We start from the raw sequence: 27,073 nt of genomic DNA, 5'->3' as shown, positions 1-27,073 counted from the left end.
ATTTATATTTGTAATGGATATCTTTGGCAAGCGGCTCTTGTTAAAATCAGAGAATACATTGTGATATCACATGATACTTCACTCTGACTTCATACTATGATATTATACTGTGCTTTACTGATACTTCCACTCTAATATTACACTGTATTTCACTGAGACTACACTGATATCACATTGTACTTTATTGGTATTACACTGTACTTTACTACAGTAACACTGACGTATCTGTACTTTACTGAGACCATACAGAGTGAAATCACACTACTTCACTGATACTGCACTGATACACATTACTTCACCGATGCTACACAGATATCACATTGCACTTCACTGATACTACATTGTGATATCACACTGTACATAAATAGACTACTATCATGTAATTCACACTAATGCTAACAAGAAGCCCACTTAATATTTGCTTTGGATCTTTGCTATACCAAGTCAATAAGGCAAGACAAACTAGTCATTTGTTATTAAGCAATGGCAATAAATGGCAGAACTGGTTGCTATTGTATTGGAGATGTATGGTATTTACTTTTATGTTCATTTATGTTCTGAGGACTTGTGGCTCAGAATATACATGATGGCAATCATCATCATCATAATCTATTCCAAAATCTATTACACATTACTTTAATTAGCAGAGGTTTGTGCACGTGGATGTAGACAGTTGCATACAAAAGTGCCAATCACTTAAAGTGGATGGAGCTTTATGGAAGAAGGAGACTCACAAAGACATGGAATGAAGTATTGAAGGCTGATCTCAAGACACTTAACCAAGATATCTTGGTGCACAGCTGTACTAAAGTGGACCCTCCTACCATAGCAGAATTGATACCTCTGCTAGTGCTACATAAAAAGCACTGGTGCTGGTGCTACATTAAAAGCCATATAAAAAGCATACAGTATACTCTGTGAGGTAGTTGGCATTAGGAAGGGCATCCAGCCATAGAAACCATGCCAGAACAGACAATGGAGCTTGCAGCCCCTGGCTTTATCAGCTCCAATCAAACTGTCCAACCCATGCCAGCATGGAAAACAGACGTTAAATGATGATGATGATATTCTGAGGTTTTGTGACAACAAGTCTCCTCAAATCTCAAAAATCTTTCTTAGGGTTCTTTCAGAACACAGAGTGGCACTTTTTGGAGGCCATCAATATATATTTCAATTCTGATATCCTTCAGCTTCTTAAGAAATAATGTCGGCATTGTACTGAAAGCACCAATTATTACCACACGAATAATTTTGACTCTTGTAGTCCACAGTTTCTTCATCTCTGGATAAGTTCTGATATTTCTCAAGTTTCTCAGTTTCCTTGATATCCACTCTATAATAATATGGGATTGCAAAATCAATGATCTTATACTGTTTGTTCTTTTACCCCTCTTTGATCATATCTGGTCTCCATGTTTCAATAGTATGATCAGTCTCTATAGTGCACATACACACACATGCCTCCTTCTCTTACACTCTCCTGTCTTTAAAAAAATTTTTCTTCCCCCATTCCCTTCTGGTCATTTCAAAATGTAATCACATGTGAATCATTGGCAATTTTCTTCCCCCGTTTTCCCTTCTTTTGGACTTTCCTCTCACACCTACTTCCTCCCACCCACCTCTCCTCTCTTGTTCCAACTCCTACTTCTCTTCATTCCTACTCTCTTCTCTTCTCTTCACTTCTACCCACCTCCCTTCCCCCTCTCCCTTCATTGTCACCCCTCCCTTGTAACCCCACCCCTACACAATCCAACCCCACCTTCCCTATCCATCCCATCCCACCCCATCCCTTACACCCACATACCCACCTCTACTCCCACCCTCAGCCTAACCCACATACCCCACCTCTACCCCCACTCACAGCCTAACCCACATCCCATCCTTGCTTTCCCCCACTCTTGCCTCCCCCACATCCCAACACCATCACACCACACACCACCACACCATACACCACCATATCATATCACATCACACCACCATTCACACACTAGCATTGACCACTTCCCAGCTCCACACCATCATCCACATGCCTACACATACAGACATGCACATGTCAAGGTCACCAGCCCTCTTCCACATGCATATACATGCTATCTTATACACACACACGTGCACCTTTGTTTTGGGATCACCACTACTTTATTATCTCCCTTTCTTCCTAGCTCTCCTGTGTGACCCCTGTGATTGCTAGCCACTACAAATTCTTTATTTTCTTTCCTTGTTTCTTTCTGTGTTCCTTTCTGTGGAAGAGCATAGGCTCGAAATGTTAAAGACTTTTTCATTTCCCAAGCGTTAAACTAATACATCTGTTTGTTGTCTACACCACCTGCCTTTGTCTTTTGTTTTTTTGTGAATTCTCCCTATGTATGTATACACACGTAGACAGATATACACCCAAGTGAGTAAACATGTATGGACAAATACAGGATAATATGAGTGTATAGTCAAATAAATGCAAATAATAAATAACCATATATACACACACAGATGCATACAAACATGCATGTGTAATGACACATGCACACACATATATACAGATATATGCAGATATGGGTGAATACACATGCAGTAGGTTTAAGAGCAAATTTTAAAATAAATTAAATGTAAAAAAATGATAGATTAAAAAAATTCAAGATGAATTGTGAAAAAAATTATGGAGGAAGAATATAGACTAACGCATGCAAATTATCCTATGCATGTATATGCATACTGATAAATATAAGGGATGCATATATTTATCAGATGCAAGTAGATTGCAAATAAACGTATATATGTGAATGTGTGTGTTTGCAAGAAAATAGAACTCAAAACATGAGTATATATATTTTTTTGTATTAATGATCAGCAGAACTTAATCAAACTGATAATTGCCAATGCATGAAACTTTTGGCCCTTGAGTCACTCTTTAAATCTTGTTGATTATTAATAACAAAATGTATATGTATGCACATGTGCACTCACACTCATTCATTCCGATATGGATAAAGATGCATACAGTAAATTTAAGAAAAAATTCTAAAGTATGATGAAATAAAATGTTAAAGTAAGACATAAAAATGATAGATTAAAATAATACAAAATTGAACTGAGAAATTAATTAATTATAAGTGGAAGAATATAAGATATCCCAAGCAAATTATCCTATATTGACAAATTTTTTAAATTTTCATTTCTTGTCTTATTATTGCTTAATTTATTATCTTTCTCTTCATGAATAGCAACACTCATTTTTTTTTCTTTTTTTTTTTTGTAATTTTGCATTTGAGATAATTGACAAAAAAATTAAAGCATGTAAAATTTTGCAATTAATAGCAATCTCATGTTTCTGATCAATTTAAGAACTTGGATCAGCACTTTTAATTTCCAGTACTTCACATGTACACAGCAGACAATCCTTCCTGTTTCCTTGTTGCACTTTGGCAGAGAGTTTAGAATAAGACCATTCTAAATCATATATCATCATGGCTTTCGATTTTCGATTAAAAATATATTCTGTGAGAAAAAGTTGAATATCTTTTATATATTTAAAAAATTTTTTGCTTGTTTCAGTCATTAGACTGTGGCCATGCTAGGGCAACACTTTAAAGGGTTTAGTCAAAACAATTGGCCCTAGTATTTATTTTATTTTTTAAAGTTTGGTTGATTTCTCTTGCTGAACCATTTAATTACAGGGATGTAAAAAAACCAATATCAGTTGCCAAGCTGTGATGGTAGGAGAAACACAAAGGCACAGTTACATGTGTGTATGTTTGTGTAACAATATTAATCCTTTCTACTATAAGCACAATGCAGGGACTAGTTGATTACATCAACCCCAGTGCTTGACTGGTACTTATTACATCAACCCCAAAAGGATGAAAGGCAAAGTCAACCCCGGCGGAATTTGAACTCAGAGCATAAAGACAGACGAAATGCCACTAAGCATTTTGTCCTGCATGCTAACGATTCTGCCATCTCACCGCCATATATAATAATGATGATAATAATATTAATAATAATTATATTTGTCCATCATTGTTGCCGATGACCAAGGACACCACATGGGAGAAGATGGGTCATGGTGTGACCGGCTGTGGCCAATCAGTCCAGTCTGTGCTCAGAAGGTTCTGCCACAGATCAGGCACTGAGGGTCTACTGAGACTGAAAGCAAGGAGTTGAATCTGGGCTTGTGCAGCTCATGTTTTCTTTATGCTCCTGCAATCCTGTTCTGTTCGTAGGAGTGGAACCTCCGTTGATATAGCTATGCCAAGCAGGGCAATCCTTTGCTTGCATTTCCTAGGTGTCATAGTTGATCTCAAAGCACTTCAGTAATATTTTGACTGTATCATTGAAGAGCCTTTTCTGTCTATCTTGTGTACATTTTCCTTCTACCAATTTGCTATATATATATATATATATATATACACACACACATATTATACTAAAACTCAAAGTTTGCCTATTTTCCTGCCATTTGATCAAGATGATAAAGATTACAAATAAAATAGTCATTTTCCCCTTTAAGAAAAAAAATTCAAGTTGAAAATGTCAACACTTCAGAGAATCATCAGTAGCTACCACTGTCCATCCTTTTTCTTTACTTTCTTTTTCCTTCACAAGTACCATAGACTGGAAAAATAGACATTCTCCCTCTATTTTTAAGAGATATTTTTGAATCATAGGTATTTGAAATTTTTTTCTTAAAGGGGAAAAATTACTATTTTATTTAAAATAAAATATTAGTCTTTATCATCTTAATCAAAAGGCGGAAAAGTGGAGAGACTATCTCTTTACAGATGAAGATCAGCTGCAATGGAAAAACACACACACAACTAATGGATTGTACCTTATGAACTCTTTTTAAGAACATTCAAATGCAACTGCAACGTTGAAATCGTTGCCTCAGTGAGGTTGGTCAAGAACGTCATCAAGTACACATTGAAAGGAAATGACCAAGCTGCTATTCAAATAAACAATGATAACAAAATTAGTCAATATCTAATGGGTAGGTATATTAGACAATCTGAAGCAGTTGCATCCATTTTAGGATTTTCAATTCATGAAAGAGCACCTGCAATAGTGAGACTGCAAATTCATCTACCAGATGAACAAAGAATGATGCTCAGAAATTAGGAGGATATATATGGCTATCAATGAATGACATGTGAGAACAACATGGACAGAATTCTTTTGTGTACCTATGAGGACTTTGCAAAAGAATTACTTTATGCTGAAGTATTCACATATTTCACTTGGAACAGAAGAAACAAAGGATGGCAAAGAAACAAGCAAGGAAAACAAGTTGGAGGCCATTTGAACATTTAACATTTTAAAGAAGAAACACTTGGTCATGTTTATGTTGTCACACCAAAGGCAGGAGAACTGTATTATTTAAGAAATGGTATTTTTTCCTTTCCTTCTGCACATTAATGTTTTCAACTTGGAGTGGTTGTGACCCAATGGGTCATGGCTGGTACATCTAGTACACATATATATATATATATATATATATCATCATCATTTAGCATCTGCTTTCCAAGCTAGCATGGGTTAGGTGGTTTGACTGGAACTGGTAAACCAGAGTTCCAGTCTGATTTGGCATGGTTTCTATGGCTAGATGCGCTTCCTAATGCCAACCACTCCAAGAATGTAATGGGTGCTTTTTACATGTCACTGCCATGGGTGCTTTTATGTGCCACCAGCACAGGTGCCAGTTACAGGACACCAGCATCGGCCACGACTATGATTTCGCTTGGCTTGACGAGTCTTCTCAAGCACGACATATTGCCTAAGGTCTTAGTAATTTGGCATCGCCTCCATGAGGCCCAATCTTCGAAGATCATGTCCCATGTCTTCCTGGGTTTAGCTCTTCTACTGATTCCCTCCACAGTTAGAAATTGGCACTTCTTTACTCAGCTGTCCTCATCCATACATGTCACATGACCATACATACACACATACACACACAAGGGGCTTCTTTCAGTTTCTGTCTATCACATCCATTCACAAGGTTTTGGTCAGCCTGCGGCTTTAGTAGATAACACTTGCCCAAGGTGTCATGCAGTGGGACTGAGCCTGCAATCATGTGCTTGGGAAGCAAGCTTCTTACCACAAAACTATTAATAATAATCTCATGTTTCTTAATCAATCCATAAACTTGGAATAGCTCTTTTAATCTCCATTACTTCACTTTTAAATTGATGACAATCCTTTCTATTTCCTTGATACAGTTTGGCAGAGTTTAGTATTAGATCATTCTAAATCATATATCACAAGTTTCAATATGAGATTAAAAATATATTTAGCTAGAGAAACTGAATATAAAAAGTTTTTCATTAGAAAATGTGTGACAATATGAGCAAAATCTATTTTAAAAATTAATTGCAGTAGATGCAATATAAAACTTAGAAATATCATGAGTTCTAACCATACATTTATATACAACATCTTTATACTGAAAATAACCTTTTAACTGGCAATTTCCAATTACTTCACAATTACATTGAAATTTTGTATTATTTATACATGTGTGTTTGAGTCATCTAATTTACTTAGATTTAAAACTATGAGAAACTTTATTATTTGTTTTCATCTTCATTATTATTATTATCATTAGGGCAGGGAGCTAATAAAATTGTTAGCACACTGGACGAAATACTTAGCAGTATTTCACACATCGCTATGTTCTGAATTCAAATTCCACTGAGTTCAACTTTACCTTTCATTCTTTCGAGGTTGATGTAATCAACTCATCCACACCTCCCCCAAGGTGCCCTTGTGGCAAAAATTTTAAATTATCATTATTATTATTATTAAGGTGGCAGAATCGTTAGCATGCTGGACAAAATGCTTAGCGCCATTTCGTCTGTTCTTACATTCTGAGTTCAAATTCTGCCGAGGTCGACTTTGCCTTTCATTCTTTCGGCGTCGATAAATTGGTACCAGTTCTGTACTGGGGCCAATTTAATTGACTGGTACCTTCCCTCAGAAATTTCAGCCCTTGTGCCTATAGTAGAAAGGAATATTATTATTATTATTAAGGTGGCAAGCTGGCAGAATTGTTTGCCTACGAAGCAAAATGAATAGCAGTATTTCATGTGTCTTTACTTTCTGAGTTCAAATTCTGCCAAGGTCAGCTTTGCCTGTCATCCTTTTGGGGGTCAATGCAATCAACTTACCCCTTCCCCAAATTTCTAGCCTTGTGCCTTTAGCACCACCTTGAAGAACTTGTAATCAGATGAATCAACCCTATTACTTTTATAAGAGTGGTATTTATTCTATCAATCTCTTTTGCCAAACTGCTATGTTACAGAAATATAAACACATCAACTTTAGTTGGTTGTTTGAGTGATAGTGGGGGACAAACACAGACACTAACACACACACGCGCGCACACACACACATACACACACACACACACACACACACACACACACACATATATATATATATATATATATATATATATGATAGGCTTCTTTCAATTTCTGCCTACCAGATCCTCTCACAAGGCTTTGGTTGATCCAAAGGCTATAGTAGTAGACACTTGCCTAAGATGCTATACAGTGGACTGAATCTGCAACTATGTAGTTGGGAAGCAAGCTTCTTACCACACAGCTATTCGTGCACCTATGCCATGTATATGTATGTACATACACATATGTATGTATATATCATTATCATCATCCTTCTATACCGGTGAAGGATTGGTTCATTTGACAAGGCTTGGTTAGCCAGAAGACTGTACCAAGCTCTGCTGTCTGCTTTGGGTTGACAGACAGGTGGAAACCCTTCTTTGTGCCAATCACTTTACAGAGTATACCAGGTGCTTTTTACATGGTAGCAACAGCAGTGAGGTTGCCAAGTAACTTGCAAGACATGACCCTTCAACTGAGGGGGTGGGGAATATTATCGGGGAGGTGGCTTTGTGCCATGTGATAAGAGATTAATGCAGTGGTTCTCAACCATTTTTTTTACCCATGGACCCCTTTGATTAGTGTTTTTCTCTGGTGGGTCCCCATAACCATTTGATTTTTTAAAAACTAGTTTTAACAGACTTCTCAAAATTCCTATCTTGTTATTCATGCATTAACACATGCAGGTAAAACACTGGAGAAAGAAACCTTACTGTTTGTTGCAATATTTACACTTAAATGCAAAAATTAACACTGACCCTTAAAATGCTACTGTAGATCCCCAATTTACTAGTTTGCTAGTGTGAACCCTCAAAAATCCTATATGGACCATGGTTGAGAACTGCTGGGTTAGAGTATAAATAAAGGGGCAGAAATAGGTGTTTTGCAACAAAGGTGATACATGGCAACCCCAGTTGGAAAGAGAGAAGATAGCAAAGATGTAACAGTTGGTGGGGGTCGCACTCAAGTTACAGAGCAGTGTATGTAAGTGGAACTAAGGATTGAATGTGTGATTGCAGAAGTAGAGTGGGACCTGGAAGGGAAGGGAGGGAATGTGGTGAGTGGACACAAGAAGAAGGAGAGGGTGTTAAGAGGACATTGTAGAGAAGGGGTTTGGCACTGTGTGCAGGTAGGTTCAAAAATATGCAATGGGTGAGTGGGAGATAGAGGGGATTATGATGAAAGTAAGCAAAGCTTGCTTTAGAAGCATTGATCTGTATTGAAAGATACAGATAAGGAAATAATTTGTTTTCCAACGCAGAATAGCATGAACAGGATAAACTATCCATATTTTGCAGAAAAATTTGCTTCGGCAGTACATATACTAAAATTGGAACGATACAGAGAAGATTAGCATGGCCCCTGCACAAGGATGACATGCAAATTCGTGAAGCATTCCATATTTTTTCTTAAGGCGGTGCTCCAGCATGGCCACAGTCAAATGACTGAAACAAGTAAAAGAGAGAAAAGAGTAAGCAGCAAATTATTCTGCAAAATATGGATATGGGTGTGTGTGTACATGTGCTTGTGCATTTTTATAATTATTGTTGTACAATATATGTATATGTACATATGTATGTGTGTAGACATTTGTGTGTGTATATATGTAAATATATAGAACTGTATATGTATGATTTGTATATATATGTATTTTTATGTATGTGCATAAGAACCTTTGCTTATGTAACATGAAAAGCACCCTGTATACTCTGTAAAGTGTTTGGCATCAGGAAGAACATCCAGCCATAGAAACAATGCCAAAACAGACAAATGGAGCTTGGTGTAGCTCTCTGGTTAGCCAGGTCCTGTTGAAGCATCCAACCCATGCCAGTATGGAAAATGGGCATTAAATGATAACGTAATGATGATGATATACACATATATGCATGAGCACATATATATTTATATATTTATTTATTTATTTATGTATGTATGTATGTTGGTGAAGGATTATCAATCTGGGCAAAATACTGTATAAGCTCTCTCAGGCTAACAATATTGTTCAGATTAGTAATGAATTCCACCACATTCTTGTGGCAGGGTTTGAAGTTATAGTTCATCACCATTTTATATTGTAAATCCATGGTTGTGTTCCACTTATACTAGTCTCTACACAGTGATATACAAGACAAGGCATAAATAATTGTCATTACATATTTATTGTTGTAAATTTGACTTACAGCTGTTTCCAGTAGTCATTACAGGGTCGTCATTCTGCTTTATCTTGTATATATATATTTCTTTACTACCCACAAGGGGCCAAACAAGGACAGACAAACGGATTAAGTCAATTACATCGACCCCAGTGCGTAACTGGTACTTAATTTATCGACCCCGAAAGGATCAAAGGCAAAGTCGACCTTGGCGGAATTTGAACTCAGAACGTAACGGCGGACGAAATACGGCTACGCATTTCGCCCGGCGTGCTACCGTTTCTGCCAGCTCGCTGCCTTGTATATTATATGTGTGTGTGTATGCACATATATGTATGGTTGTGTGTCTATATAGTGGCTGGAACTAGTGGAAGAGGAAGGCCCAGGAAGACATGAGGGCAAAGTATTGAAGGATGATCTCAGGACATCTAAATTTATGAAGATGACAAAGGACCGGGATATCTGGCACCTTGATGTACTCAAGAAGACCCATCCACCATAGAAGAATTGTTGATGTCCCCCACCCCACCCCAGCTGAAGGTGGTTTTGCCTTGCATGTGTGCTTGTACTGGTCCACAGAAAAAGCACCCAGCACAGTCTGTAAGGTGTTTGGTGTTAGGAAGAGCATCAAGCTGTAGAAACCAGAGTGGAAGCTGGTGCAGATCTCCAGTTTGCGAGTTCTATGCCAGCATAGAAAATTTATGTTCAATGATGATGATGATGATGATGATATATATTTATCAAATAAAGGGGCTGTGAAGCACAGCACTACTGAGGTGTGCTGCTAGATTCCAACTGTTACGTAAATTATTACATTTTGAAGACATGTGTATATGTTCTATAAAGCATTGAATGCTATGGCTGTTTTCTGTGTGTTGTATCACATATATAGATAGATACAAACACACACTCACTCACATATATCTAAGCATGACTCTGTGTGTGTATTAGTACAGAAATGAGTGTGTGTGGTTAAGGAATCTGATTCATATATATATATATGTATGTGTGTGTATATATGTGTATATATATGTATATATATATGTGTGTGTGTGTGTAGAGAGAGAGAGAGCGATACATTCATTTATTTATATATGTATATATATACACACACACTTGCATACATATTCATAGTTAAATATATGCAAAAACTTATACATTTAGCAGTTTGGTTTGCTTTTATCTCTACATTTACATAATCCTATATAACACACTCACCATCTTTCCCCTTTACTTCTGCCACTATAAATTTCAGCTTTCCAGTATTTTTAACACATTACATCTTGTGGCTTGTCCTAGACACAATCCACTTAACTCTCCATAGCATAAATATTTCCAAACAAGTCTAAACTATCCATTGTAGGCACAATAAATAACTAGATTCAATAATGGAACGTACAACAATACTAAAGCTATTTTATACATATATTACAGTTTAATTAACTAATACAACCAGACAGATATATACATATGCTTGCATACACACATAGGTCCATGTAAGTGTGTGTGTGTGTGTATGTATATATATATATATATATATGTTATACATTTGTGTATGTATATACATTATCTGTCTATGTACTCACTTTCTCTCTCTCTCTCTCTCTCCCTCTCTCTCTCTCTCCCCCTCTCTCTCTCTCTCTCTCTCTCTATATATATATATATATATGTATATGTTTGTGTGTGTGCGTGCGTATGTATTCTCATACATACACATACACACGCATACATATACTGATAAATGCAAGCAAACATTTATGTATATGCCTACCCAAACACTTGAGTATGGGTATATGTGTATGTATGCAAACATATGCTTGTGTGTATATTCCACACAGACAAATACACACACACACACACATATCTGTATATATATACATACATAGCAACAAGCACGACCAGCAATAAACTTGAATACGATGCAATGTAGAACACAACCATCTCCGCCATCCCCACCATCACAGTCCACCTGCCACTTTCAGGCCAGTGTTTTCAATCTAAGTAAGCCTGAGGGAAGTTTAATAATCAATTTGAATAGTCAATTTGAAGTTTATTGTTTGTTAGATAGCTGTTAGCTGTAACTGTTTGACAGCTGGATCTATACAAGTGGAAAATAATGTTGTCACTGCAAAAGCCATGAAATATTTAAACCAGAGCATAAACAGTGTAGATGTTTGTGAGTTTTCATACACACATACACACACCGCATGGCTGACACACACACACACATGTGCTGCATGGATGACAGGAGGTAAAAAGCATACTACAATATGGACCAAAAGAATCTGGACATTTCTTGGTGGCTGCAGTGAAGTTCAGCATTGTTAACAGGAACCACAATGCTGGAAGATGCCCAGATCATTGTGTTCTCCAGTCATCAATTGATAAGGGAAATATCACACAGCACAAAAGGCATACACACACATACACTCATGCATATACACACATATTCTTATTTCTTTATTGCCCACAAGGGGCTAAACATAGAGGGGACAAACAAGGACAGACAAAGAGATTAAGTCGATTACATCAACCCCAGTGCATAACTGGTACTTAATTTTATCAACCCCGAAAGGATGAAAAGCAAAGTCGATCTCGGCGGAATTTGAACTCAGAACATAATGACAGACAAAACACCGCTAAGCATTTCACCTGGCATGCTAACGTTTCTGCCAGCTCACCGCCATATTCTTTTATCCTTTTACCTGTTTCAGTCATATGACCGGCCATGCTAGGGCATCGCCTTAAAGGGTTTTAGTCAAAAAAATCAACCCCAGGACTTATTTTTTATAGACTAGTACTTATTCCATTGGTCTCTTTTCCTGAACCACTAAGTTATAAGGATGTAAACATACCAACGCTAGTTGTTAAGTAGTGATGGGTTGGGGGGCACACACACACACATAGGTACATACATATATGTATATATACAATGGGCTTCTTTCAGTTTCTGTCTACCAAATCCATTTACAAGGCTTTGGTTGGCTCAAGGCTATAGTAGAAAACATTTACTCAAGGTGCTGTACAGTGAGACTGAACCAGAAACAATATGGTTGGGAAGCAAGCTTCTTACCACACAGCCACCTTTTTATATATATATATATAATGCCTGCACCTTTATATATATATATATATTATATATATATATATGTGTATATATATATATATATATGTGCATATATATATATATATATATATATATATATATATATATATGCTGGCCACTTGATAATTTCGACACTTAAATATCGATATTGTCCTCATATATAAATTTATATAATTCGTTATTATATTCACTGCGGTGCTTATTTTAACCATATCGTACTTATGCGGTGATTTGGCGGGCGATTCAAACTGGCTGTGTCCATACGTGCATATGTATGTATGTACGACGCTCGTATATGTAAGTATATCGTTTGCTGTGCATATATATATCTGTATTTATGTACCCTTGATATATTCAATTGATGACGGTAAAGCTTATCGAAAGCAGAACCAGAAATCCTTGGATCTTGAATTATTCAATAATTTTTGCTTGTATGTTTTGTCCCTCCGCTTTACCTCATGGTGCGATATGAACATTTAACGTGGTTTTATAGTTACTTTCGACTGCTATTTCGGCATGTTGGTGTCTTTTAGACACCCTCATTTTTAATTGTTAAAAATTTTTTTACCTTTGTAAGATATTTCTTTCATGCTGGCCACTTGATAATTTCGACACTTAAATATCGATATTGTCCTCATATATAAAAATATATATATATATATATATATATATACATACATGTGTGTATATGTATATATACATTTGTTAAAGCGATGGAAACAGTATTAGACCAATTCTGTATATCGTCCTTAGTGCAGATATACTGTTGAAAACTTTGAAACTGCAGTGTTTTCCCCCAAAAAATATCTCATGTAGACGTATAATGTTAAAAAGCACAGAAATGCATTATATATCATCATCATCATCATCATCATCATCATCGTTTAACGTCCGCTTTCTATGCTAGCATGGGTTGGACGGTTCAACTGGGGTCTGGCAAGCCCGAAGGCTGCACCAGGCCAGTCAGATCTGGCAGTGTTTCTACAGCTGGATGCCCTTCCTAACGCCAACCACTCCGAGAGTGTAGTGGGTGATTTTATGTGCCACCGACGCAGGTGCCAGACGAGGCTGGCAGACGGCCACGCTCGGATGGTGTTTTTTATGTGCCACCGACACAGGTGCCAGACGAGGCTGGCAGACGGCCACGCTCGGATGGTGTTTTCTTATGTGTCACCGACACAGGTGCCAGACGAGGCTGGCGAACGGCCACGCTCGGATGGTGTTTGTTACGTGCCCTCAGCACGGAGGCCAGTCGATGCGGTACTGGCTACGGTCACGTTCGGATGGTTATCTTATGTGCCACCGGCACTGGTACCACAAGGATACAAATTCTATTGATGTTCATCTATTTTGATTTGGTTTGATTTGATTTGATTTGATTTTCACTTGCCTCAACAGGTCTTCACAAGTGTCACAAGAAGGAAGGTATGCACAGGTGGACTGACTATGTCCCAGGTAGGGGCCACGGGTTATGGCTTCACTAGTCTTGCCGGGTCTTCTCACGCACAGCATACTTCCATAGGTCTCGGTCTCTAGTCATTTCCATGGTGAGACCTAACGTCCGAAGGTCGTGCTTCACCACCTCATCCCAGGTTTTCCTGGGTCTACCTCTTCCACGGGTTCCCTCAAATGCTAGGGATTGACACTTTCTCACACACCTATCTTCATCCATTCTCGCCACATGACCATACCAGCGCAATCGTCTCTCTTGCACACCACAACTGATGCTTCTTAGGTACAACATTTCTCTCAAGGGACTAACGCTCTGTCGAGTGAGTACACTGACATTACACATCCATCGGAGCATACTGGCTTCATTCCTCACGAGCTTACGCATATCCTCAGCAATCACTGCCCATGTTTCACTGCCATGTAGCATAGCTGTTCGTACACATGCATCATACAGTCTGCCTTTTACTCTGAGCGAGAGGCCTTTAGTCACCAGCAGAGGTAAGAGCTCCCTAAACTTTGCCCAGGCTATTCTTATTCTAGCAGTTACACTTTCAGCGCACCCACCCCCACTACTGACTTGGTCACCTAGATGGCGGAAGCTATCAACTACTTCTAGTTTTTCCCCCCGGAAAGTGACGGAAGTTGTTTTCTGCAGATTTTCGGAGGTCAATGCTCCCGAGCATTTGCCACATACAAAAACTATCTTCCCAATATATATATATATATATATATATATATATATATGGGTAGAAAATCATAAAGAGCAGAGAAACAAACATTTCAAAATGGATTTCATTACCAAGGTGACACATTTGGTACTAGGGAAGAACTCCTTTATCTTTGATTGTATAAGACATCAACAACAAATAAAGGGCACAGCTATATGGGCAAAATTTGCACCCTCAGATGCTAACCTGGTGAAGCATGTCATTGAAAAGTGGATACGCTTACTCAGTGGTTGCTTTATTTTTGAGATACATTAAATGATGATCTACAAATATTCAATAACATTTTGCAAACCCGTCACCTATCTATCAAGTCCACAACAGAAACCAGTCATAATGACTTATTCATTCTTAGACATTCACATAAAAATATGCAATTCCACAATAACGACGGATTTATTTGACAAAAAAACAGACAATCACCAGTATTTGAACTTTTACTCTTGCCATCTTTCACACTTCAAACAGAACATTCCGTAAAGTATGGCAAGATGTATTTGTACAATAGCAGTGCTTTGGTTGGGGTGCCCTCTCTGAAGATATCAAAGATAGAGAATCTCAAGAGCTAGGCCATCTCTTCCTAGCATTCATTACGGTGACCACACATTCTGAATTCAAATGTTGCCCAAAGTCTCTTTTACTTATCATCTTTATGGGGTCAAGTATTGGAGACAGTTGAATCAATCAATCCTCTTCCTGTAAATTTCTGTCACTATGCTAGAAAAAAATTATTATTCTGGTGTCTACATCATTAATTGTTTTCCAAACCCCAGATCTTTCAGGCAATGACATTTGAGATGGAAAGATAACAGTCTAACTGTTGAATTAGATGGATCTACAAGATGGTTTTGGCTTCAGTACCAGATTGTCTTTGCTATCTATTCCCAATTTGCTTTGGAAGGAATTGATTAACTTAGATTTGAGGCTGGAGAGGTGTGTATATGGCAGTACAATCCATATAGTCTTCTGTTTTTAGTTGTCAAGTTAGTGCTTCTGCATTTGTCTTTTTGGTGCTATATCATCATCATCAATTAATGTCAGTTTTCCATGCTGGCATAGGTTGGACAGTTTGACTGATATATATATATAAATATATATATATATATGTATAAAGCTTAAGTTGCTTGTGTATGGCATGTTTGGTAGCCTTCAACTAACACTATCTCCTCTGAGACCCTGCGGTGCAAGTTGACCAAAATTGAGAGTATGATAGAAGAAGGCTTGTTCTTCCTTCCGTAGAAGAATAAATTCAAATTGGACCATGTTAACATCAAAAATTATTTACATCAAAAAGGTGCTTTTTTTCTATGAAAATCCCTATTTTTTATTTTTTGACTGCTGTGTTGCCATTTTTCGGTGTATTTCAACCAGTAAAATGTTCACTTAAAGAGAATAACAAGCTAAATAATGCAAAATTTTTACTTTTCAAAAATTCCAATTCTAAAGGGTCGAAACAAACCCGAGCAATGCCAGGCAATACTGCTAGTATATATATATATAGCTGATTCTTTTGTATGTTTTAATGATGTGATTTATCAATGTTTGCAGTGATGTTTCATCGTCATAATAATAATGTCCATTTCTCCATGCTTGCATATGTGACATGAAATTCATGGAGGAGGTTTTCTTTGGCCAGATGCCATTCCAGCCACCAACCCTGACCTGTTTCCAAACTTGCTAATATTTTGCCAATGACAGAACATGTTTTCATGGAAAATTGGAGAAACAGACCCCATTTCTATGGCAGTCGAACTTATTTGCTACTGTCACATGATTTCAAGACACAGAGACATAAAAATACATGCACACACACTCACAAGCACACACACAATTTTCTTTTGGTTTCCACCTTTCAAGTCCATTCACAAAGCCTTCGTCAATTGAAGGCTATAGTAGAAGAACCCAAAACCATGTGATTGGGAAGCAAACCTTTTGATCACATACCTTTGTTTGCCAGATATGAATGATGAGGAACCTTTTGCAAGATTTCAGGAATTTTTGATGGAATTGGTGTTGTTATCAGGTTGCAGAGTTTTGTTTGATCTAGGTTAACCAAGAGCTAAACATCAACATCATTAATCAGACAACAAATTTCTACCTCTCTGCATTTAACGCTGAGATTTCAGTAGGTTAAGTGATTAACCCCTTTGATATTAACCTATCTGAGATCATCTCTAGTTCTGTCATGTATCAAGGGATTTAACCTCTTTAGCATTTAAACTGGCAATAATACTTGGCCCAAATGTTCTGTGTGTTTTATGTCCAAACCAGCTATATCTGAGCTCTCACACCTACCTTACAATGTCATTCTAAAAATAAGCAATCATTTCGTTAAGATCTTGAAGCTGTGAGATACACCATGATTACTTTAAAACAATGTGAAGAAATAAATGTTTCATTTGACAAAGTAATCAAAATGCTAAAGTGTTAAATTAAATCCTTTCATCAGAATTCCATGTTAATTTATCTCTGAAATTTCAGCTTTTATAACGACAATTTTATTTTTCCAAATTTGTTATTATTTTAAAAATTCATTGAAACAAAGCAGTGTGTTTCAATAGAAATATGGTAACAAAAGGATTCAAGACATTGGGTGATTTGTAGTCGGTCAATGCTTCCAGTGTTCCTATCTCTGCAGAGACATTTCATTGTGTTTCTTGGGAAGAGATAGTCAACAACCTGCCCTCCCTTGCTTCTCGTTGTTTCCATTTACCACTTTACCTTCTTGAAGAATAAATACCAGATTGTTTCATTAGTTTCTAATATGTTGGACTGCAACTTTATTTACTATTGGCCTCTTGCTTCAGAAACTGGATTGAGGTACAGACATGTGGGCCATCGGGGTTGTGGAAGAATTAGCATGCACACATGTGCACACACATACACATTCACATGTGCACACACAAACACAGAGGCTGTCAGTGATAATCAGGCACTATTCTCTCTCTGTCTCATACACATTGCAAGATTCTTGCTGTAGTTTACATTTTCATGAAAATCTTTGAAATATATGTACAGAGTCATACTCATATTGATATTTATTACACTCTTTGCCTCCTCCTCTCATTCACGCACATAAAGACATTTATTCCCAGGCACTCTTGCTTAGTCCTTTACACACACACACATATGCTATCTCCAGTATTTGCTTCTGTACTCTTTGAAGTGGTTCATGAAACTTAGATACCTTGGTAGTTAATCAATGTCAGCAGAAATGTGTGTGTACACACACACACACATGCACATCTGTCTAACTTAGCAGGCAATCCAGTTTCTACTTTAGCACCGATTTCTTTGGAATTTTTATACAATGAGAAATGTGACCACCAGTGTGTGTGTATGCATGTGTGTGTGTGTGCAATGCTTAGGCGGCAACTGTATGTATGTGTATATGTGATAGTGATGTTGATGAAAAAACACTTAGCCAGTTTTGTTTGTCTTGGACAATGTCTTTGTTTAATTTTATCTGCTGCTGCCATCTCAGTGCCTTCCTCTTCTAATAAAAAGTCAATCACATTCCACTTTAGACTCTGCACACTTCCTGACTACCAAGAACTGTACACACCTTTTTCTGCTACTCTTCTCCATTTAACTGACAAATATTGCAGCCAATAAGAAAAAAATAAATCAATCAGACATTTTGTTCTCTCTCTCTCTCCCCCATTTATAATATCAGAGAGAGAGAGCTTAACAAGTGTTAGGGGAGACTATGTTAGTTGTTTTATAAGAAAGGAGAGACCTAATAAGCTTCAGGAAAGACTAGAGAGACTAACAAGTGTGAGGAAAGGCTATGTTTACTGTATCTTGAAGAGAGAGACAGACAAACTGACAAACCAATGTGTGTGGATGGATTGTTTATTGTGTCTAAATGAGAGATAGAGAGACCAGCAAAAGTAATGAGAGACTATGTTTACAGTGCTTAAAAAGGAGAGAGAGAGACTAATTAACAGGTGTGAAAAGTGATTATAACTACAATGTCTAAGTGAGAGACAGATTTACAGGGATATGTGTACATGTCATGTCATCCAGTGTTTTAAATCCAAGTATTGTTTCCGTTAACAGGGGTGGCCGGATCTACTTCCCAATCTTCCCAATCTTCTCCACCTGTCCCTTCCACATTTTCCTTGGTCTGCCTCACTTTCTTGGCCCATTTACCTCAAATTCAAGCACCCTCCTCAGAACATGCTCCTCAACTCTCCTCAATACATGCCCATGCTACTGCACTCCATTCACCCTTGCTAGCTGTTCCACTGATTCCTCCAACCCCAGCATCCCCATCAAGTCCTCAGTCCTGCTCTTATCAAACAGCTTCTCTCCACACATTTCTGTCACCATTGTTCTCTTGGTCCTTCTCAAAGTTGCCATCTCTCTCTCCCTCAGACACCATGTCTCATTCCCATACAGCCACGTTGATTCCTATTTTACTCTGGTGCCCACCCCACAATAACCATTCACTGTTTAAAAACTAATTTCATAAATACTTCTTTCAAAATTCTTGTTTTTGTTTTTCATACATTAACTTGTGTAAATTGACCTATGTAAAACGCTAGAGAAAGAAACTCAGCTGCTTCTTACAATAAATACATGTAAATCAACTTTTTTCATGGACTCCCAATTGTGGATCCCCTATTTTACTATTTTGCTAGCGTGGAACCCTAAAATCTTATATGGACCCTCAGGGGCCATATGGATCCCAGTTGAGAACCACTGGGTTAGATAATCCTTTTGCTACAGCAATGCTACAACTGACCCCATCTTAGTAATTAATCCTCTCCTCCCCACATCTTTTCACATGTCAAAGTTGTGCTGAGCTTAGTAACCTCTGAGAATATTCTCATTATCTCTCCTGCCATATACCATTATTTCTTTTCCCTCTTTAAGGAACACAAGCCTTAAATATGTTTCTTAACTTAACGACTTTCTTTCACTTCATATCTTGCCAACTTTTGTTAATTTCTAAAGTTGCTTTATCTCATTATCATCATCATCGTTATTTTCAACACCCAACTTTTAAACAAAATTTTAAAAAAAGAAAAAAAAACATATCTCTTTGATCTTGATTTGAGTTCAGTTTTTGTAAGTTTATTTACACCACCATATCCATCGTCACCCACTCTTTCTTCAACATTTCTTTCTCTGTAAAAGAAAAAGAGAAAAAAAGAAAAAAATTGGAAATAAACTTTAAATAAAAGTCAATACAATTTGAATTCTTAGTGAATTTTGAAGAATATAACTTTTTTAAATATTGAACTGTTTAAATAAGAAATTACAGGAGAAGGAAACCTTTAAATAATTCCTTTTTATATCATTTGTTTGTTTCTTGTTAAGTTGATCTTTTATTATTATTATTGTGGTGAGCTGACTGAATTATTAGCACGCCAGGCAAAATGCTCAGCCATATTTCGTCTACCACTTCATTCTGGGTTCAAATTCCTCCAAGGTCAACTTTGCCTCTCATCCTTTTGGGGATCAATGAAATAAGTACCAGTTGAGTACTGGGGTCAATGCAAACAACTATCCCCCTCCCCCAAATTTCAGACCTTGTGCCTATAGCAGAAAGGATTATTATTATCAGTAAGGCTGCTGCTGCTGTTGCTGTTGTTGTTGTTGTTGATGATGATGATGATCCTTCATGGACCCCTATCCCTACCCGGAATTCTTCACTGTACTCGTTGCCAACCCTCACCTTACTGACAGCATCCCTGTACATGGCTTGTACAGCTCTCACTAACCACTCATCTATCCCTAATTTCTGCATTTACCAACAGATCAGGGAACCCTGTCAAAGGCTTTCTTCATGTCAACAAGGGCCAGGTACAGAGGTTTATCTTTGGCTATGTATTTCTCCTGCAGCTGTCTTTTCCCTGGCACAAACCCAAACTGCATCTCATCTAGACTGACTCTCTCCCTAATTAGTTGGGCTATGACTTTCTCCGTGACTTTCATTACCTGATCCAACAACTTGATACCTCTGTAATTATTCCTATCTAATGCATCACCTTTACCTTTGTAGCAGTTGACTATGTTGGTACTGCACCACTTATTTTGAGTTCATTTAGCTGTCTTGAGAAACAGATACCAAACTATCTGGCTATGTTAGCTTGAAATAAACTCACATCCTATCTGGTGGGGAGATGCATCTCTCATTTATGATTTGTAAAACAGAAATTAAAGCCCTGTTCATTATCTGCATAAACACACAGTTTCCACAGAGAGTTAATGTACACACACACATACAAACACACATATGCATGCATTCATGGACTCTCCAGATATGAAAAACACAGACATAACCAGTCATACAACTGTCTGTCGAGGGTTAAACAGGGTACAGGCATGTTCATATAGAGACACATATACACACAAAGCAATAAAAACAGACAGTAGTCAAATCCCTTTATGTTAAATTAGAAGACATTAACAAAGATTATATAAATCATGGAACAGTTCTTCTACAGGTGTTACCACATTTTATTGCACCATAGTCTTACACACACACACACACACTAGTATAGTTTATAGTTGTCTGATCACCTTGTTCTATCATTTAGAAGTACTCTTCTTCTTACAAGCATATTATGTATCATACATAAACATTCTCTTTCTTCTCTAGCACATACACACACATTAGTTTGTATAATTTATCCTTCTCTTAATAATACATTGTTTTCTATCATGTAGTTCTTACTCACCCCCTGCACCCCCTTCATCCCCCCACACACAGAGTTTATCCATTTCTGTCAGAATACTTTGTCCTGTCATTTGAAACTGTTGTTATTCTTAAATCATTTTAGAAATTTAATATCTCATGAAGCTAGTTATAGCCATATATTCTCATATTGCACTTCATTCTAACTTCTAGCTCAGGTGTAGTTGTGTGTTTGTATATACACATGTAGACAAATGTGGGTGTCTACATGTATACAAGTATATACACATATATGTACATGTATGTGTGTGTGTTTCAGTTTATATTTACACCTAAATCAATGCATGTGTATATTTATGTATAAATATATGTTTATGGCCCAATGGTTAAGAAGTTTGCCTCACAACTGTCAGGTCCTGGGTTCATTCCCACCTTGTGGAATCTAGCAGAAGCATCTTTTACTATAGCCCTGAATATGCGTGTGCTTTTGCACCATTTCCTTGTGTTTATTTGCGTCTGTTTCTGTTCAATGCATGAGTGTGTATTTGTATAAGATTGATAGCTTACTAGATTGGATCAACAACTTTAATGACTGCCAACAGAAGAGAATGTTAAACAAAGCATATGATTTGTTGCATGCTGATAATTGTGGCTCTGTTGCTTACTCAAAGCAAGATATTCAGAAAATAACAAGCCTCATCTCCAGTCCTTGTATTGCTTTGAAACTTTGAAACTTGAAATAAATCTGCAGAAGAGTAAAATGATGGTTGCACCTGCTCCAGAAGTGATCCATGTTGAATCAAGATACCAGACTTGATTTAGTGAGTTCCTTTGTGTATCTTAGTAGCTCTATCTCCAGGGATGCAACTCCACCACCACTACCACCACCATTATTTCTGAGATCAAATTGAAGATTGAGAAGTTTTAGATTGTATTTGGTACTGGAGAAATGTTTCTGATCTGATGGACTTGAAACTGTCCACCAGACTTTGCATCTATGATATTTGCATCATCACAGTCCTGTTATATCCATTTAAGACATGGGCACCATATCAAAGAACTGGAGAGATTTCACTAGAAATATGGAAGGCATTTATTAACCTATTAATTTTAAAACTGGCTGTATCCAGCCCCAATACTCTACTTGTTTTATGTTCAAGCTGGTCAGATCTGGCTTCTCACACTTACCCCATGATACCATTCTAAAAATAAACAGTCATGTTATTGCAATCTCAAAGCTATGAGATAATGCATGGTTCATTCAAAAGTAATGTGAATAAATAAGCATTAAATTTGACAGAGTAATCAGAATGCCAAAGGACTAAACATCAGGTTGGAAATCTTTTACACCTGACACATAAGTGTAGGTAAAAGAAAGCTGTTTAGTATGGCAGGTTAGCTCTAGGCTGGTCATGTCATGCATCTTGAGGATTTTTCAGGCTTCTAAAGCAATTACTTCATGGAGAATTATTTCTTGTTAAGCATATTCAGTACAAACCAAAATTGAGATGTCATGATGTCACAAAAACCAGCTTCATCCGGCTCGTATACTTTACCTGTTTTGTATTCAAACCAGCCAGATCCTGTCTCTCACACCTACACTGTAATGTCATTCCAAAAATTTACAATCACGATTGACATCTACATTTGACAGAGTAATCTGAATGCTAAAGGGTTAAACATCAGCACTCTTCATCAAGAAGTGAATGGTGGTCTATAAAGAGGACCAATAGCTCGCACTTTGAGAGAATTTGAATTACCCATTAAATAGTGGTGCATAATACTTGGTAACTGCAGAATGTTGAAGCTTTGAATATTAAAGGGTCCATAGATATTCTCACCTGTACACTATGTGATCACTTTACACTCTCAAAAACTGGATTACTCATCCGTGCAAGATCAACATGAGATGCAATTATGCATACAGCTTCAACAACAAGGAGAGCTCTGTTTTTCTTTTATGTGTGAAAGTGGGTTTGAATGGAGAAAAAGTGGAGTTACTGTTGGTGGAGTTCTTGACCAAATTATGGGTTACATTTTTCACACAAAAATCTTAAACAAAATCAGGGCCGAATAGTCATTTTAGGGTCCATGATAGAAATGCTATCAAAGCTGTTACAGGTATGTGCTTGCGATGAGAAAATGACTATGTTCAAAATTGAATCCATGGTCACTGTGTGTGTGTGTGTGTGCACATGTGTGTATTTGTACATATATATTTATGTCTGAATAACTCTTTCTAATTTTGGTACAGGACTTTTGAGGGCAAGGAGTTGATTACATCAACACCAGTGCTCAACTGGTACTTATTTTATTGACCTTGAAAAACTAAAGGACAAAGTCAACCATGGCAGACTTTGTCCAGTGTGGTGATGATTCTACCAGCTTACTACCAAAATAAAAGGTGCCACTTAATAATGACAATATACTATACGTGTGCATATGACATAACACTTTTGACTGTTCACACACTGTATTCAATAGAACATTCTTTATAGCTTAATAAATCTACCCATATAGACAACAGACAGTGAAATAGATACAAATACAGCTACATATATTGTTGATATATGAATATACAACATATTCACATAGAAGCAGTCATATAAAGAAGCAAAACCTTGTGTACTATTTTGACACATGAGTTTTTCATTTCAGTAGTGGTAGTATATAGCCATTAACAATGCAGCCTGTTAGTTGTAAGTAGCACCTTTAACAAAACTAGCAAATAGTCTTCAATGAGTAGCTTTTTAATAGTACAGGCTATGTCGTATTGTTTAAATTTACTTTTAAATGAATAATATCATTAAAAATATGTTTTCCTTGTTTTCATGGTGACTCACAGAACCCCTTGTAATCTACCTTGTAAAAGACATTTATGTGCTTATGCATGTATGTATGTATTGCGTCATCCTATAAATAATGCGGTTTTTTCAATTGCATGAACTAAAAGTTAGAGGGGGGCGGGATAAATTACCTGCAACGACTTGCTATAAAAGCAGGTAGTAATTTTACCTTGTACTTATTCACTGCAAGTTTTGAAGGGTGCAGTTCGATTTTAATATATGTATATATATATATATATATACAGAGAGAGAGAGAGAGAGGGAGAGAGAGAGCATCTATAGGTATTTGTCTGTATACATATTCTTTTATTCTTTGACTTGTTTCAGTCATTTGACTGCAGCCATGATGGAGCACTGCCTTGAAGGGTTTTTAGTCAGATAAATCAACCCCAGGACTTAACTTTTTAAACCCAATGCTTATTCTATCAGTCTCTTTTACTGAACTGCTAGGTTACGGGAACATAAACACACCAGCACTAGTTGACAAGATGTGATGGGGTGACAAACAGACATACACACATACATACATCAGGTACAGGACATCACCAACAAGTGAAAATTACATAGACACACGAGCGATAAGTACAGGACAAATTACCAAAAAATATACCATAAGAACAGGACATCACCAACGAGTGAAAAATATATAAATACATAATGAAAGACAAGTATGGGACTGTCCTGTACTTGTCTCTCATTATGTATTTATGTATTTTTCACTTGTTGGTGATGTCCTGCTCTTATGGTATAATATTCGGTAATTTGTCCTGTACTTATCGCTCGTGTGTCTATGTAATTTTCACTTGTTGGTGATGTCCTGTACTTGATGTATTTTATATTTATTTATAATCAAATGCCACGCAGCCTTGTCCACAGTAAGTTTTTACTTTATTTATATATATATATATATAGATACACACGCATACAACGGGCTCCTTTCAGTTTCCATCGACCAAATCCACTTACAAGGCTTTGGTCAGCCTAATAGAAGACACTTGCCCAAGGTGCTGAACCCAGAACCATGTGGTTGAAAAGCAAACTTCTTGCCTCATAGCCACGCCTGTGCATATGTTTATAGATATATGTGTGTATACTTCACTAAGTATAGATATTATCTCCACTCTTTGGCTAGTTTCTCTACCATTGTCCTCCTCTTAAGTAAATACATTCATATATGTATGTATATGTTTTAATGAGGTCAGTATTTTGTGGTTATATTGCCAGTATTATAGAAATGTACTGACGCTCAGAGCTTCTCTAAAGAATGTATATGTATGTTAAGGTGACATTTAACCACAGCTGCGTAAATCCAAAGTATTCACAATAATTGTTTTGAAGTTAGATATTCATTGTAGCATACTTCAAGATTACCCAGCTAGCTTCATTAATCTCGATTTTAAAATGAATTGCATTTTGTAAAATTTTAAAGCTCTCTCAGCATCAGTCATCAGTATTATTGTGCAATAATGCTAATTTATTTATTTATTACATCATGTTGTGTTGGCAGGCTAACAATATTCTAATAAATGAGCCAACAAGGAAATTTCCATGTCGGTCATTCAACCTGCTGGAAATGGCAGCATAATTTTCCTCATGTGATTCTCTACCTTCATAAAACAATGAAGAACACATTGGATTATGTAATTGCAAATATATCGAGACTGAATAAAAGAGACTGGGTCATCTTTGATTTTAGGTTTGTACAGTCAGTGCTGACCTGGGGTTGAACCACAGTATTATATGCTAACAATGAAGCCTTCATGAAATTTCCTTCAAATTATGTTGTGCCATCTTAAAGAGGATAAAGTAATCTTAAATGGTTTTTTGCTAACCTGACCATTGAAATGTGCATTCAGAAAACAAAGTGAATTGGGTTGCAAAGGCTTGAGGGGAATGATGCTAGAGTGCTCTGTTGGATGTGCAGTGTCAGTGTACATGTGTGCCAGAGCATTGGTGTATTGAGAGAAAAGTTGGGTACAAGAGGAATTTGATGCAGTGTGCAAGAGAGAAGACTGCACTGGTTTGGTTATGTGATGTGTATGGATGTAGGCAGTTGCATACTGAAGTGTGAACCACTTAAAGTGGATGGAACTTTTGGTAGGAGACCCAGGAAGATGTGAGACAAAGTATTGAAGGCCAATTTCAAGACACTGATCCTTAAGAAGATGACAAAGGTGCCTTGCTGTACTCAAGAAAACCCATCCACCACAGCAGAATTAATACTAATGCTGGTGCCACATGAAAAGCATTTGTGTTGATGCCATGTTAAAAGCACTGGTGTTTGTACCACATAAAAAGAACCCAGTACACTCTGTAAAGTGGTTGGCATTAGGAAGGGCATCCAGCCATAGAAACTATGCTAGAACAGACAATGGAGTCTGATGCAGACCCCAGCCTTATCAGCTCCTGTCAAACCATCTAACCCATGTCAGCATGGAAAGTGGACATTGAATGATATATATGTGTGTGTTGGACCACAGAACTCAACACCTTTGTATTTCATTCCCTCTTTATTTATTTCCTCTTATTGCTTTCTGTTGAAGAGCATAGGCTCAAAGCATAAAAGACTTTTCCATTTTACCGAGCATCAAACTAATACACTTGCTTGTTGTATATATATATATATATATATTTCTTTTTTCAGGGTTAAATGTGAAGACAACAAATGGAAAATATGACATACCTATATATATATATATATACTTCATAAAAATATGTAGTAAATAAATAGATGGACTTATACTAAAT

The 27,073-nt window shown here is 37.0% G+C and overlaps 1 long non-coding RNA gene and 1 other non-coding gene across 2 annotated transcripts; both read left to right on the top strand.

The window, feature by feature from the left end:
* Positions 1 to 8,696: 8,696 nt before the first annotated feature.
* LOC115221885 lies at positions 8,697 to 8,801 on the top strand. The gene has a single exon (XR_003882679.1). It is a non-coding gene; the product is annotated as a U6 spliceosomal RNA (small nuclear RNA).
* Positions 8,802 to 9,428: 627 nt separating this feature from the next.
* Positions 9,429 to 18,844, top strand: LOC118766964. Its single transcript, XR_005002883.1, has 3 exons — positions 9,429 to 9,510; positions 15,764 to 15,767; positions 18,832 to 18,844. It is a non-coding gene; the product is annotated as an uncharacterized LOC118766964 (long non-coding RNA).
* Positions 18,845 to 27,073: the final 8,229 nt, after the last annotated feature.

The sequence above is a fragment of the Octopus sinensis genome, linkage group LG18 (assembly GCF_006345805.1).
Source record: "Octopus sinensis linkage group LG18, ASM634580v1, whole genome shotgun sequence".
Classification (NCBI taxonomy): Eukaryota; Metazoa; Mollusca; class Cephalopoda; order Octopoda; family Octopodidae; genus Octopus; species Octopus sinensis.
This window is presented reverse-complemented; position numbering and strand designations above follow the sequence as displayed.